This window comes from Chiloscyllium plagiosum, chromosome 15 (assembly GCF_004010195.1).
Source record: "Chiloscyllium plagiosum isolate BGI_BamShark_2017 chromosome 15, ASM401019v2, whole genome shotgun sequence".
In the NCBI taxonomy this organism is placed as follows: domain Eukaryota; kingdom Metazoa; phylum Chordata; class Chondrichthyes; order Orectolobiformes; family Hemiscylliidae; genus Chiloscyllium; species Chiloscyllium plagiosum.
Genome location: NC_057724.1, coordinates 23,711,531 through 23,724,670, shown reverse-complemented (window position 1 = coordinate 23,724,670; position 13,140 = coordinate 23,711,531).

The window sequence follows — 13,140 nt, the reverse complement described above, 5'->3', positions numbered from 1 at the left end:
GCTGGGTGCTGGCAGGTGGGACTAGATTGGGTTGGGATAGCTGGTCGGCATGGATAGGTTGGACTGCAGGGTCTGTTTCCATGCTGTACATCTCTATGACTCTATGAGTCATTAATATCTGTTCAGTCTCCGTGGCTGAATCCCTGATTGGGACTGGTCCGACAGATGATCAGTATCCTGGGTGTGACTAGTGTGCTGGGTCCACAAGGCTTGTCTGTCACACTTGCTTCTGGACATCTCTTACCAAGTCTGAAGTGTTTTGTTTCTTTTCACTGTAGATGCTGTTTTGTGAAATCTTATCAGACATTTGTCTCCTGCAGGATGCTTGCTAATTCAATTCCTTTCACTGCTGACTGTCTAAGTCACTCTTAAAACTGGAACTTGGAATTTTTCACTGAAATTCATTTGCTATAACTGAATTCCAATCTGCATTGCTTCCTACCATGTTGAATGAACATTTGATCCCAACATGTGGTTGAATAGATTGCTACTGCTGCCCTCATTTTCTGACTGGAGGTTACCTGATCTAAACTGGTAGAAAAATAGAAATCATTCTGTTACTACGCATGGTTCATCAACACAAATTCGCTGTAACACAATTGATGAATTGGGGACGCTGTTTCTACAGTGCTAACTCTTAAAACGTGTTTGATGTAATGCAATTACATTGCCAACACTTAAAGTGCTGTTTTTTCTTTAACATGGGGTTGCACAAGAATGCAACCATCTTGTTATAGAAGAACTGACTGTACAAAGTCAAGCAAGTAGAGGCTGTTGCCTTAAACAAGATATAATTTATTTCATGTTAGCAATCAAGTACAAGTTGCATTTTCTTTGAAATTATTTTTGATTCTGGTATGTGGGTCATGTTATCTAGGCCAGCATTTTTTACCCATAATTATATGGCCTGGACAAGATAATGGTGTGATGCCATATTAAAGTACTACACTTCTTGTGTAATTCTGTATGAAAGGAGTTTCCAGGGTTTTGACTCAGTGACAGTGAAGGAACAGCGATATATGTCCAAAATAAGTCCTTCAGGTTGTCTGGAGGATTAGCATATTGATGTATTGTTAATAATGTGCTTCAGGGAAGGGAAATTTGCCATCCTAATTTGGTCAAGCCAGCATGTGACTCTCGACCCACAGTTAGTTGACTCGTAATTGCCTTCTGGGAAATTAGGGATGGGAAATAAATGCTGGCCTTTCCAGCTTTGTGCACATTGTGTGAATGAATAAAAAGCAAATACTTCAAAGTCGGATAGGTGTGTAGCTTGGAGGGGAACTTGTAGATGGTGATGTTGCCAAGCATCCACTAGACTTGTTCCTCTATGTGATAGAGGTCATAGGTTTAAAGACAGTAATTGAGCTGCATTTTTCATTCAACCCTACCTTTATTTTTATAAAAGGATGAAGCTCTGCATTTCTGAGAAGAAATTTAAAGTGGACCTTTCTCAGAAGTGCAAAGCCATACTTCCGGTCTGACAGATGTTTGGAAGTGTAGAATTCCAAAAAGTGGAGGTCCTGACAGTCACTTTGACAGCAGCTGTCAAACAGAGAGTACACATGTGGTTCCTGATGAAGGGCTTTTGCCCGAAACGTCAATTTTCCCACTCCTTGGATGCTGCCTGACCTGCTGTGCTTTTCCAGCAGCACTCTAATCATGACTCTAATCTCCAGCATCTGCAGAATCCACCTCTGCCTAGTACAAATGTGGTGTTGAGCCACTTGGAGGGTAGGGTGGCCAGGTACAAATGAAGCCAGCTGTGTAGGGTAGTGTGCCAGGATACAATAAGGCAAGGGGGCTAGGGAATTGGTAGGATAGGTCAGATGGGTAGAGAAAATTGTAACGAGGGTCAGTGTTGTGCTTAATAGCTGTGGCAGTGGCAAAGGTGGAGTGAATTATATCAGGGGTCAGGTCCAATGCTGGCAGCATACGTTTGGGATCAGATCGAGGGTAGGTGCTGGGTCTGCTGACAGCTGTTGAGTGGTGATGGAGGGAATGTCAAAAATCAAGTTTGGTGCCATGGTGGATAGGAGGAGTTTATGGGCAAAGTCCATTGGTGGCAGCAGAGAAGCGGGTTGGGGATGAGTATGATGGTGGTAGGGAGGCTGTTCAGATGCAGACTGGGGTAGAGGTATTGTGTTTGGCGGTCGGGGAAGTCAATGAGGTTCAGGGAAATGTTCAGGCCTTGGGGAGGGTGTCAGTTATGTATTTAATAGTCTAACTTCTCCTGAGTTACTAACTTACTTAACTTCATTGAAAACTTCTAAAGTCACTGATTTGTTTTTGTGGAAGCTTTCAGAGGGTTCCAGATGTAAAGCAATTGCAAAGCAGAATCTTTAATTTCACAAGCATTTTCTTCAGAGCCTACTGCAATGGTAATTGTGCAGCATGGTGGCTCAGCGGTTAGCACCGCTGCCTCACACCGCCAGGAACCCAGATTCAATCCCTGCTTCGGGTGTCTGTCTGTGTGGAGTTTGTGCATTCTTCCTGTGTCAGCGTGGGTTACCTTCAGGTGCTTTGGTTTCCTCCCAAAACCCAAAGATATGCAGTTTAGTGAATTGGCCTCTGAGGAAGGATCTCTGGACACAAAATGTTAACTCTGATTTCTCTCCGCAGATGCTGCCAGACCTTCTGAGCTTTTCCAGCAATTTCTATTTTTGGTTCCTTCTAATGGGGCCTTGGTGTGATGGCACTGCCAGCTATCATCCACTCACCCACGCCCCATGCACCCTTACCCCAGTGCCCAGCTCTTGTTGCTCCTCCGTTTCAGTGGCAGGAGCTGGGTGCTGTGAATGGCTGGCACCACTGGGGCAGTTTTGAGATGTACATTGCCCCTTCCTTGCTGCATAGCTTCCTGCCACATCCAAGAGATGAGAAAGTGGTGATCAGGCAAAAATGGACTTTGGATTCACGGCTTGAAAAGCTGGACAATGATTTAACTGTTGATGGTGTTGCAACAATGTAAAGCCGCTGATTGTCTCCTGACTAACATGAGAATCCTTCAGTCGGCCAAAGCATGTAAGATGGATGTCTCCCCATCCCAAATAACACTTCTCCAACACATGGTTAGAGCATTTTTACTTTGATAGAAATTTGAACAGTTCTGTTAAGAGACTTTCAGAATTGTGAGATTCAGTTTGCTTACTGGGTCACCAATCCTCACACAGACTGTAACCCACCGTCTCAAGTTCCCCAGTTCAACCCCTTCTCTGTTTCTCATACGCTCCCCTTCTTAATGTGCTGCTAATCACTGACAGCATTGAGCTCCCCAACTATGGCTCCCCAACTATGGAACCCTATGAAATCCCAGTGCCCTACAGAGTCTTGTCCCTCATTGTTCAAAGCCACATCTTCTATGACATTCCTTGACCAACCTCCCAAGAAACTCTGTGACCATCTGCTCGCTAACCATATCCTTGCAAATCCTTGACTACACCATACTGCTCTCCCTTTTCTGGTAACCATTCCCCCCACTTTAACACAGGCATGGTGGCTCAATGGTTACCATTGCTATCGCACAGTGCCGGAGACCTGGGTTTGATTCCGCCTTGGACAACTATCTGTGCTGAGTTTGCATATTCTTCCCATGTCTGCTCTGGGTTCTTCCCACTGTCTAAAGACATGTAGGTTAGGTGGATTGGCCATGCTGAATTTCCCAATGAGTCCAGGGATGTGCAGGCTCGGTGGATTGTCCCTGGGAAATGTGGGATTACAGGCAGAGAGTAGGAGTGTGGATCTGGCTGAGAAGCTCTTTGAAGGGGTGATGTGGACTCGATGGATCAAATGGCCTGCTTCCATAATTTAGGGATTCTATGATTCTAACAGTCCATCCCGAACCATGGACCACCAGCGCACAGACTCACTGGAGTCCAGCGCCTACATTGACTTCAAGGCCAACCACTGGACTGGGGAATAATTCAGGGCAGGAATGAGGACTGCAGATGCTGGAAACCCTGGAGGCTCCCTGTCTCCATTCCTGATGAAGGGCTTTTGCCCGAAACGTCAATTTTCCCACTCCTTGGATGCTGCCTGACCTGCTGTGCTTTTCCAGCAGCACTCTAATCAGATCCATTGGTGGCAGCAGGGAAGCGGGTTGGGGATGAGTATGATGGTGGTAGGGAGGCTGTTCAGATGCAGACTGGAGTAGAGGTATTGTGTTTGGCGGTCGGGGAAGTCAATGAGGTTCAGGGAAATGTTCAGGCCTTGGGGAGGGTGTCAGTTATGTATTTAATAGTCTAACTTCTCCTGAGTTACTAACTTACTTAACTTCATTGAAAACTTCTAAAGTCACTGATTTTTTTTTGTGGAAGCTTTCAGAGGGTTCCAGATGTAAAGCAATTGCCAAGCAGAATCTTTAATTTCACAAGCATTTTCTTCAGAGCCTACTGCAATGGTAATTGTGCAGCTGCCTCACACCGCCAGGAACCCAGATTCAATCCCTACTTCGGGTGTCTGTCTGTGTGGAGTTTGTGCATTCTCCCTGTGTCAGCGTGGGTTACCTTCAGGTGCTTTGGTTTCCTCCCAAAACCCAAAGATATGCAGTTTAGGTGAATTGGCCATGCTAAATTGCCCATAGTGTTCAGGGGTGTGTAGGCTAAATGTATTAGTTTGGGTTAAACGTGGAGTAGTAAAGGAATGGGTCTGGGTGGGTTATTCTTTGGAGGGTCAGTGTGGACTTTTTGGGCTGAAGGGATTCTATGATTTATGACGATCTGGTCAGTGGAAAATCCGGGCCTATATTCCTAAATTTACAGAGACTGAAGATAACAAGTTGGTTGCCTTCAAGATCCTAAGATGGTTGCGAAAAGACAGAACAGGTCCCAATGACAACATCGGATTGGGTGGAGCTTAATGCAGCATTAACTATTCAGACACGTTATCACTATTTACGATGACAGCAGCGGAGTAGGCAGCGTTCAGTTTCCTCAGAATGGGGCTCGTCAATCCATCTGCTTTTTTTCTCCCCTTTTTCTTCCTCTCGCTCTTTCTTAGATTTTAAAGTGTTTTTTGCTCTGATAAGAAAATTTACCTTCGAGCAGCTGGGAGCAGGCTGGAGGCATGGAGTGGAGTGTGGATGTTTGTTGGACTGGGATCTGGTGCAGGCGGTCAGTGGATTGAGAGGCTGGTCAGACCACATGTGGAATCTCCTGCGCTGAGCTATGCAATGTAATATTAATCTGTAATATTTTGACCTGACTGTAATTTTTATCATTTTAATCATGTCTTATTTCCAACTAATAATGTGAATTACTGTAAGGTAATACAACTTTTCTTTTTTATTCCTCTTTTGTATCTAAGATTTGCACCTAAGATGGCGCCATGAGAGGTGACATTGTAAACTTTTCGCTGTATTACTGTACTTCTATATTTGAGTGCATGTGACAATAAAGGATATTCTATTCTATTCTCTATTCTAGTTGAACCATGATCTTATACGATATTGGTATAATGCCTGTATTACAGACAGTTTTTGTCTCTCCTTGTGGTATTGTTCTAGTGGTTGCCGCATGACTGGTGAATCTTTGTTTTCACAGGCCTTGCAGAATGACTTTTGGTTGCTCAGGACCTCCAATACCTGGCTTCAGACTGCCTCACCTCCATACAGTCTGTGGTCCCTGTATGAGATGCATTAGTGTATGAGCTGGGTTGGACAGATGAGAGAATAAATCCTTTCCTCCTGAAAACTAAAGTCAGAGTCTGTCCTAAATTCATGCTTAGGTCAAATTCCGATAAATATGGTAACAAGTGGATCCAAATTGATCTTGACCCTTCAGATTTTGGCTGTCTTAACCACTGTGCTGGTTCACAAGAAAGCCTGAGGTTGATCATATAGGAGTGGGATATGCATAGGTCGGCTACAGGCTGCAGGTTTAGCATGGAGACAGAGTCGTACCTCTGTTCTTCATGGTTCTGCAGTAAGACAAATTTATCAAAAATGACTTGACCTCATGCACCATTTTCAAGAAACATTACTTAGACTGATGTGGAGCTTAATAAATGAGTCGGATGCACAGGTACAAGCTCAAAGCAACTTTGACAGAAATTCTGCTGCATGAATGTGTGGTTTCTGTTTGTTGATAGTTGAACATGTGCATTAATGCTCACTGCACTGCAAATTGACATAATTCATTATACATCCACGGTCTTATCATTCCAAGGATCAGGAAGACATTAAGCTACTCACTGTAGCTATGTCTTCAGCCCAAAGGGATATTCAAGCACAAATTCTGAAAAGAATTTCAATGAGGTACATGGAACTCTCAATGTAGCAGACTGTCAACATCTTTAAATAAATGTTCAGATATAAGGTACATTTGGGAGATCGTCCAGTTAAAGACTGAAGACTTTGAGAGAAGCTAAAAGCCTTTAGAGATTTTCCTGCAATAGGAATCCTATTTGATTTCTTCACTAGTACAAGAAATGCCACTAAAATATTCAAATAAGCAGATCTTGGCTCTTCTCAGATCTATTCACTCAAGTTGGATCATCAGCCCTCTTTCATTTGGGTTTACCTTGAAATAATCCATTACATTGTGGTTTAACAGATAAAATAACTGAACTGACTCATCCACATGTCTCTTTGTCATTTGGCCAGCAACAGAGATTCATTGTTCAAAAAAACCACCAGAAATATACATCTGTTGTCCGAGCACACCAAACAATCCTTCAAAATGAAATAGTGATTAACTTGTAAATCTTTCCTTACTCATTCATGGGATATGACTCCAAGGCCAGTGTTTACTATTACTCCCTGAATACCTTGGCAATGAATGCTTTGCTAGACAATTTCAGGGGGCAGTTAACGGCCAAACACATTGCTGTGGGTCTGGAGTGACACGTGGCCAAAACCAAATGAAATTGGCATATTTCCTTCCCTAAAGGATATAAATGAATCCCAATAGTTTTTTTAATGGTGATTGGTGATAGTTGTGACTGCCAACATTGTAGAAGCTACTTTTTAACATGGTGGGATTTGAAGCTGAATTACCCATGCACACCAGTGACATTGACACAATATCGTCATTTTCCCTTACTTGTAGATCTACCAACATAGTATACAGTATTTACTCCTCATTATTTAAGCTCCTCTTTCAGGAAACTAAACACAGTTTAGTCATCTGTCTGCTGAATGCCTTTGTTCATAAGTGTGACATTGCTTGAGTTATGATCCTAACTGATGCTATTGTTGGACAAGTCATATCCCAAATGAAGATCTTGCTTGAGAAATGATTTTTTTCATTATTTATTGAGGTGATCTCTTTGAAATGTAAGTTTACAACGCTGCAGTATAATTTTATAACAAATCAAAGTTTAATAAACATTAGAAAATAAAATAAAATGTTATTTATGTTGGACACAATTTAATACATTTTAAAACTCTCATTAAAAATACAATCCTGTCTATCCCAACACCAGGAGTTTCCAATCTTCAAACACCAAAGAGGGATTGTTTCTCCATCACACATTGAGGTTTAACTTAATTGTTTATTTCAATTCTTGGTCTCATGAGTTTGGTAGCTTCTTCCTTGATTAGTCACACAATTGGGCTTAGATTTTCTGTATTTGACCTTTGAGTGTAACCCCATGACTTTAAAAGGAGATAAAGAGAAAATAGAATTATAGACTGGTTAACCTTACATCAGTAGTAGGGAAAATGTTAGAGTCCATTATAAAAGATTTAATAGCAGAGTATTTGGAAACAGTGACAGGATCAGCACGGATTTATGAAAGAAAACCATGCTTGACAAATCCTATTGGAATGTTTCGAGGCTGTAGCATCTTGAGTTGATAAGGGGAACCAATGTTTGTGGTTTACTTGGATTTTCAGAAAGCATTTGACAAAAGTAACCATGTAAGACGTTTGTTTGTCAGATTTAAAGCGCATGGGAGTGCGGATAATGTATCAGCCTAGATAAGGAACTGGTTGTCATGCATTAAGACAAAAAGGTAGGAATAAACTGCATTTTCTGAATGGCAGCCAGTGGCCAATGAGGTATGACAGGGATCAGTGCTATTCACAATATTGATTTATATGAGGGAACTATATCTCCAAGCTTGCGGGTCAGAAAAAAATTGTATGTATAATTATGAACTTTCAAGATTTCATCCAACAAAAACATATTTTGTTAATTGGTGCATCCTATTGATCATTGCCGCAATTTTTGGACAGCAAAATCCTACAAATATTGTAATAGTGGTCACAGAATCCATTTTAGGTAAAGTTGGCTGTGAAATTAATATTGCCCAGGACACAAGGGATAACACCCCTGCTCCTCAAAATAGTTGCACTGAATTATTTACAAGCCATCCAAGCAGGCAGATGGGTTTTTGGATTAATGTTTCTGAAAGACAGTGTATTACTTTCATTGCTACACCGAAGTATCAGTCCTGTGTGCTTACAATGAGCTCTTCATTTCTGAAGAAGGGCTTATACCAAAACATCGATTCTCCTGCTCTTCTGATTCTGCCTGACCTGCTGTGCTTTTCCAACACCATGCTCTTGACCATGTGTGCTCACGCCCTGGAGTAGGATTTGAACTACTTTCTTGTGCTAACAACTGATTTAGAGCTGACACATAATATATCCAATGCCTTTTGGAAATTTAATATTGAATTTATTCTGCTTATCTTTTCACATAGTGCATGCCTGTTCATAACACCATTACATTGAAAAGTCCTCTTAACTCTGAATCTTTTACCACTGATCTTAAGTCTGTGTCCTTGGGTGATTGACCCTCCTGCCAATGGGAAAAAAAAAACACACACTTAAATCTTGAAACTTTTTTCTTACTCTGTGAAATCTTCCTTTCACCTTTTCCGTTCACTGGAGAACTGTTTGAACTTTTGTATTCTCTCCATGTAATAAAAGTCTGTCTTTCCTATTAAATCAATAGCAAGTATAAGTTGTAAGGCTTTTTGACAGGGCTGGATCATATTTGAACCCACAAGTTATATTTTTGGAGAGGGAGTATGTAAAATAGAATGGATGTTCAGTCTGCCACATTTCCACCCATTCCCCCAACCCCATGATTTTCAGCCTAACTTATTAAAAGTGTGGGGCGCATAATTGGCCACATTAATCAAGCTGACATCTAAGCAATGTGTCATAAAGGTTTGGAATAACTTCCTTGAAAACAGAAAATGCTGGAAATCACAGTGAATCAGGAATACCTCCCTTGCTTTTGCACTCTGCCTCCACTTTACAAATCAAGTACGCTTTTAGGATAACTTAGCTACTTGTGCTGTTGCCTTCAAATATTTCTCTCTGCAAACTTCTAAGTCGGTCTGTTTCTGCAATGATTTTAAACAATTAATGTTTAATGATTTTTATCTCTTCATTTATCTTTACAAAATGCATCACTTCAAAACTTGATGTATTAGTATTCTCTGTCATGTGTCGAACTCATTTCACCGAGGAATCCATGTTGCCTGACATTGCTACTAGCATCCTTACAGCTTGCTACATTTACAGCTTTGTGTCACCCTCACATTCCTCAGTTAAGTCATCTATATCTGACGACTGTTCATTTGTATATATCAAAATGATGTGGAGGTGCCGGTATTGGACTGGGGTGGACAAGGTCAAGTGTCAGACGACACCAGGTTATAGTCCAACAGGTGTATTTGAAATCACAAGCTTTTGGAATGTTGCTCTTTCAGCTTGTGATTTCAAATACACCTGTTGGACTATAACCTGGTGTTGTCTGATTTCTGACCATACCAAAATGCGTGGTGGTCCTAATATTGACATCTTGAAACAGCACTACATACTTCATTCACCATGACTCTGTTCTCTGTCTTCTTGTTAGATTTTCAGTTGTGCTGTCACCGTCCCTTTTTAATCCAATGGTTTCAGTTTTGTTAATAAGTGCATTATGTGTCCTTTCGCAAACACCTTTGGAAAGTACACCACAAATTGGTAGCATGTTGACCTAGGTTCTCTCATCAAAATGAGAGAAAGTGAGGGCTGCAGATGCTGGAGATTAGAGCTGAAAATGCGTTGCTGGAAAAGCGCAGTAGGTCAGGCAGCATCCAAGGAACAGGAGAATCGACGTTTCGGGCATAAGCCCTTCTTCAGCTTATGCCCGAAACGTCGATTCTCCTGTTCCTTGGATGCTGCCTGACCTGCTGCGCTTTTCCAGCAACACATTTTCATCTCTCATCAAAATGTCAATGACAACGGCTCAACAACTTTACCTCTGCCTTTATTTTCAGTCTCTTGTTCAGACCATATCCTATGTTTATTTTAGATTTTACTTATTCTGACTGCAACCAGCTGTAGTTGTGCTGTGTGCCTTGTGTTACTGCCGTGTGAATCATAAAATATAAATTGAACATTCAAAGGACATGACTGAGAGCCATTTGAACAAGATAATTTTCACTAAGTGCTTTTCTTACTTTTGATAAAACAAAGTTTCCGTCATATCCACTTATTCCCTCCCATGTAGGTCACAGACTGGAAATAAAATCTATAACATCAGGGGCTTGTTCTGATCCCCTGATGTGAAGTTCAATAACTTTATGATTGACAAGATGGAATTTGAACAGCATAGACGTCATAAGTGGCTACTTGGAAATTCAATGTAGCAAGATAATTTGTCCTGGGGCTCAAATCTCGCAGCATTTTTTTGTATATGTAGCAAATGACCAAACTGCTAATTCACATACTTCTGAACACCCCTATCCTCTAATTAACCCTCCCTTTCTCTTAATCAAGCCCATTCACCTGTACCTCTTATGTATATAATATCAACAGTAGACCATGATTCAGTATGTGCAGTGATTTTACTGTGCAATATTGCATACATTCACTTGAAACTAGATTTTGGCAGTTAATTGTTTTATGATGAATTTTCGAGACACAAATTAAACTTTCTTCAAAAAATGTTTCAAACTGCAAGAATAATTTTTGTTGAGTCAAAGCTGAGTAACAGGAGAATTCTTATTCCCATTCTCTGCAACAACGCTGTAAGGATTTTTTTTTTAAAGTTACTCATGGGGCACAGCATTGCTAGTTGGCCAGCATTTATTGCCTGTCCCTAATTGCCCAGGGGGCAACTGAAAGTCACTCACATTGCTATGTGTCTGGAGTTGCATCTAGGCCAGACCAGGTAAGGAATTTGTAAGATCCTATGTAAGGTCCTGTGCAATTTCTTGCTACCAGAAGAGCAAAATTTAATGCCCTCCCTCAAAGTGAGTTTGAAGGCAAGGGGCAATGAATAAATCTAGAGGGGTAGGATGAATACCCTGCTGCTATCCTACCTTTGTCCTGATTACGCTTGAGGTGGAAATGATCAAGGACAGCTTTAGTACCCTGACGTCAGTTGAGGTCCTTACCCACTTCTCAACTCCATTGGCAATCAACCAGCAATGGACAGGGCAATCAACTCACACGAAGCCGGAAAAGCAAACCCTGTTGCACTTCTATGGTACATTCCCTTAGCATCAGGCACATTATGAGAGGTAGTGGCCTGGTGGTATTACTGCTAGATGTTAATCTGGAGTCCCATGAAATGTTTTGGGCACCCGGGTTCAAATCCTATTTTTGTAGATGGTGAAGTTTAAATTGAATAAAAATTTGGAATTAAGGATTCAACAATGATCATGACAATGGTTACCAATTGTCAAAAAGACCCATAGGTTTCACTAATGTTGTTTAGGGGAAAGAAACTGTTGACTTCTCTGTTCTGAACTACATGTGACTCTAAATCTGCAGCAATGTGGTTGACTCTTAATTGCCCTCTGGGCAACTATTCATGGGTAATAAATGCTGGCCTAGCCAGTGATGCCTATATTCCATGAACAAATTACAAAAACTAAATTGGTGATCCAGGAGCTCCGCACTGGGAAGGGACAGCTGTTCAGAAACACCCTTGTCCTTTCATCTGAAAACCTTGCCCCTGACGTCACCTGAAGACTCCCTCTCCAGAATCTGCATTCTACCTCATTCACCTGAGACCTGTAGCCCTCACTAATCCTGGGTCTTTGGTGGCTACAGTACTGATGACCATCATTGCTGTCACGGTCACCAGAGGGAACACTGAGGAGCTGCCGGCATCTGTATCACAGGTAGGTCTTCTCAGTGGGGTCCTTCACCCTGGGCTGATGGAATGTTGATGTTTTCAGTGTCCAGTAGGCATTCAATATGCCCAGCCTTCCTCAAGGGAAGCAATACAGGTCTCTCAAGACATTGGGCGAGACCATCTTTTATATTATGTGCCTCAGCTGGTTGAAATACCTTTGAGCTGAAAATGTGTTGCTGGAAAAGCGCAGCAGGTCAGGCAGCATCCAGGGAACAGGAGAATCGACGTTTCGGGCATAAGCCCTTCTTCGGAACGTCGATTCTCCTGTTCCCTGGATGCTGCCTGACCTGCTGCGCTTTTCCAGCAACACATTTTCAGCTCTGATCTCCAGCATCTGCAGACCTCACTTTCTCCTGAAATACCTTTGAGACATGTTTGTGATATCATCAACATATCTTGGTTTATAACCTGGTATTATTGTCTCAGTCTTCATATTACTGAGGCAACTTGCAGCATGAAATGCTAAGGGAACCACGTGAGAGATTGGAAGTGAATTGCTAAGTATAAGCCTAGACATATCAGTGCCTGTGGTATTAATATATGCTGATAAAAGGAGCTGTAATAAATGTCCGTAAAATCTTTCAGTACTGCTTTGCCCACATCTGACTTTAATTAATTAATTATTCATTGGAAATGTGCTTCATCGCACGGATCAGCATTTGTTGCTAACCTGAATGACGGAAGGTGGTGGTGAGCTGCTCTCTTGAACTGCTCCAGTCCATCTTGTGTAGGGACAGGGAAGGAGTTTCAGGATTTTGACCCAGTGTCACAGATGGAATGGCAGTGTATTGACAAACAAGTATGATGAGCCAGATAGAGAGAAATTTGCAATTTCCATCTATTTGCTTCTCTTGTTCTTCTAGATGGTGGTTGTCATGGATTTGAAAGATACTGTCTGAGAAACATTGGTTAGTTTCTGCAGTACATCTTGTAGTTGTTACACAGTCTTGCTACTGAGCATCATCAGTGGAGGGAGTGAAAGTTCATGGAAGCGGTGCCAATCAAGTAGGCTGCTTTGTCCCAGATGGTGTCAAGATTCTTACGTGCATTT